The following is a 2,500-nucleotide window of genomic DNA, read 5'->3' as shown; positions in this document are numbered from 1 at the left end:
AAAATTACCTTCAGCACCTGGTATTCCCAGGTGGTCTCCCATCTAAGTACTAACCAGGCCCAACACTGCATAGCTTCCAAGATCAGACGAGATTGGGCAAGTCCAGTGTGGTTTGACTTTAGGTGCTCAAAAACCTTAACTTTAGAACTCTTTTACTTCTTAACTCAAGTAAATTCATTGATAAGTTGAAAAAATTAAATGTAAAATTTAATAGAAAAGAATGATTTGGCAGTATAAAATTACCTACAGCACCTGGTATTCCCAGGTGGTCTCCCATTCAAATACTAACCAGGCCCAACACTGCATAGCTTCCAAGATCAGACAAGATTGGGTATGTCCAGTGTGGTTTGGCTGTAGGTGCTCAAAAACATTAACTTTAGACCTCTTTTACTAATTAACTCAAGTAAATTCATTGATAAGTTGAAAAAATTAAATGTAAAATGTAATAGAAAAGAATGTTATGTCAGTATAAAATTACCACCAGCACCTGGTATTCCCAGGTGGTCTCCCATCCAAGTACTAACCAGGCCCAACACTGCATAGCTTCCAAGATCAGACGAGATTGGGCATGTCCAGTGTGGTTTGGCTGTAGGTGCTCAAAAACATTAACTTTAGACCTCTTTTACTTCTTAACTCAAGTAAATTCATTGATAAGTTGAAAAATGAAATGTAAAATGTAACAGAAACGAATGTTAAGGCGGTATAAAATTACCTACAGCTCCAGGTATTCCCAGGTGGTCTCCCATCCAAGTACTAACCTGGTCCAACACTGCATAGCTTCCAAGATCAGATGAGATTGGGCATGTCCAGTGTGGTTTGGCTGTAGGTGCTCAAAACATTAACTTTAGAACTCTTTACTTCTTAACTCAAGTAAATTCATTGATACGTTGAAAAAATTTAATGTAAAATGTAATAGAAAAGAATGTTATGGCAGTATAAAATTACCTACAGCACCTGGTATTCCCAGGTGTTCTCCAATCCAAGTACTAACCAGGCCCAACACTGCATAGTTTCCAAGATCAGACGAGATTGGGCATGTCCAGTGTGGTTTGGCTGTAGGTGCTCAAATACATTAACTTTAGACCTCTTTTACTTCTTTACTCAAGTAAATTCATTGATAAGTTGAAAAAATTCAATGTAAAATGTAATAGAAAAGAATGTTATGGCTGCATTAAAATACCTACAGCACCTGGTATTCCCAGGTGGTCTCCCATCCAAGAACTAACCAGACCCAACACTGCATAGCTTCCAAGATCAGACGAGTTTGGGCATGTCCAGTGTGGTTTGGCTGTAAATGCTCAAAAGCATTAAATTTAGACTTCTATTACTTCTTAACTCACGTACATTCATTGATAAGTTGAAAAAATTAAATGTAAAATGTAATAGAAAAGAATGTTATGGCAGTATAAAATTACCTACAGCACCTGGCATACCCAGGTGGTTTCCCATCCAAGTACGAACCAGGCCCAACACTGCATAGCTTCCAAGATCAGACGAGATTGGGCATGTCCAGTGTGGTTCAGCTGTAGGTGCTCAAAAACATTAACTTTAGACCTCTTTTACTTCTTAACTCAAGTAAATTCATTGATAAGTTGAAAAATGAAATGTAAAATGTAACAGAAACGAATGTTAAGGCGGTATAAAATTACCTACAGCTCCAGGTATTCCCAGGTGGTCTACCATCCAAGTACTAACGTGGTCCAACACTGCATAGCTTCCAAGATCAGACGAGATTGGGCATGTCCTGTGTGGTTTGGCTGTAGGTGCTCAAAAACATTAACTTTAGAACTCTTTTACTTCTTAACTCAAGTAAATTCATTGATAAGTTGAAAAAATTTAATGTAAAATGTAATAGAAGAGAATGTTATGGCTGTATAAAATTACCTACAGCACCTGGTATTCCCAGGGTGTCTCCCATCCATGTACTAACCATGCCCAACACTGCATAGTTTCCAAGATCAGACGAGATTGGGCATGTCCAGTGTGGTTTGGCTGTAGGTGCTCAAATACATTAACTTTAGACCTCTTTTACTTCTTTACTCAAGTAAATTCATTGATAAGTTGAAAAAATTAAATGTAAAATGTAATAGAAAAGAATGTTATGGCTGCATAAAAATACCTACAGCACCTGGTATTCCCAGGTGGTTTCCCATCCAAGAACTAACCAGGAACAACACTGCATAGCTTCCAAGATCAGACGAGATTGGGCATGTCCAGTGTGGTTTGGCTGTACGTGCTCAAAAGCATTAAATTTAAACTTCTATTACTTCTTAACTCAAGTAAATTCAATGATAAGTTGAAAAAATTAAATGTAAAATGTAATAGAAAAGAATGTTATGGAAGTATAAAATTACCACCAGCACCTGGTATTCACAGGTAGTCTCCCATCCAAGTACTAACCAGGCCCAACACTGCATAGCTTCCAAGATCAGACGAGATTGGGCATGTCCAGTGAGTTTTGGCTGTAGGTGCTCAAAAACACTAACTTTAGAACTCTTTA

At 37.8% G+C, this 2,500-nt stretch overlaps 11 pseudogenes; all 11 read right to left on the bottom strand.

Moving 5' to 3' along the window:
• Nucleotides 1-5: 5 nt before the first annotated feature.
• LOC148461883 (5S ribosomal RNA) lies at nucleotides 6-124 on the bottom strand (annotated as a pseudogene).
• Nucleotides 125-240: 116 nt separating this feature from the next.
• LOC148461882 (5S ribosomal RNA) lies at nucleotides 241-359 on the bottom strand (annotated as a pseudogene).
• Nucleotides 360-475: 116 nt separating this feature from the next.
• LOC148461881 (5S ribosomal RNA) lies at nucleotides 476-594 on the bottom strand (annotated as a pseudogene).
• Nucleotides 595-709: 115 nt separating this feature from the next.
• On the bottom strand, nucleotides 710-828 carry LOC148461880 (5S ribosomal RNA; annotated as a pseudogene).
• Nucleotides 829-942: 114 nt separating this feature from the next.
• On the bottom strand, nucleotides 943-1,061 carry LOC148461879 (5S ribosomal RNA; annotated as a pseudogene).
• Nucleotides 1,062-1,177: 116 nt separating this feature from the next.
• On the bottom strand, nucleotides 1,178-1,296 carry LOC148461878 (5S ribosomal RNA; annotated as a pseudogene).
• A 116-nt stretch (nucleotides 1,297-1,412) lies between these two features.
• On the bottom strand, nucleotides 1,413-1,531 carry LOC148461877 (5S ribosomal RNA; annotated as a pseudogene).
• A 115-nt stretch (nucleotides 1,532-1,646) lies between these two features.
• On the bottom strand, nucleotides 1,647-1,765 carry LOC148461876 (5S ribosomal RNA; annotated as a pseudogene).
• Nucleotides 1,766-1,881: 116 nt separating this feature from the next.
• On the bottom strand, nucleotides 1,882-2,000 carry LOC148461875 (5S ribosomal RNA; annotated as a pseudogene).
• A 116-nt stretch (nucleotides 2,001-2,116) lies between these two features.
• On the bottom strand, nucleotides 2,117-2,235 carry LOC148461874 (5S ribosomal RNA; annotated as a pseudogene).
• A 116-nt stretch (nucleotides 2,236-2,351) lies between these two features.
• LOC148461873 (5S ribosomal RNA) lies at nucleotides 2,352-2,470 on the bottom strand (annotated as a pseudogene).
• Nucleotides 2,471-2,500: the final 30 nt, after the last annotated feature.

Source organism: Taudactylus pleione, unplaced genomic scaffold (assembly GCF_031769625.1).
Source record: "Taudactylus pleione unplaced genomic scaffold, aTauple2 ptg000967l, whole genome shotgun sequence".
NCBI classification, from domain to species: domain Eukaryota; kingdom Metazoa; phylum Chordata; class Amphibia; order Anura; family Myobatrachidae; genus Taudactylus; species Taudactylus pleione.
This window is presented reverse-complemented; position numbering and strand designations above follow the sequence as displayed.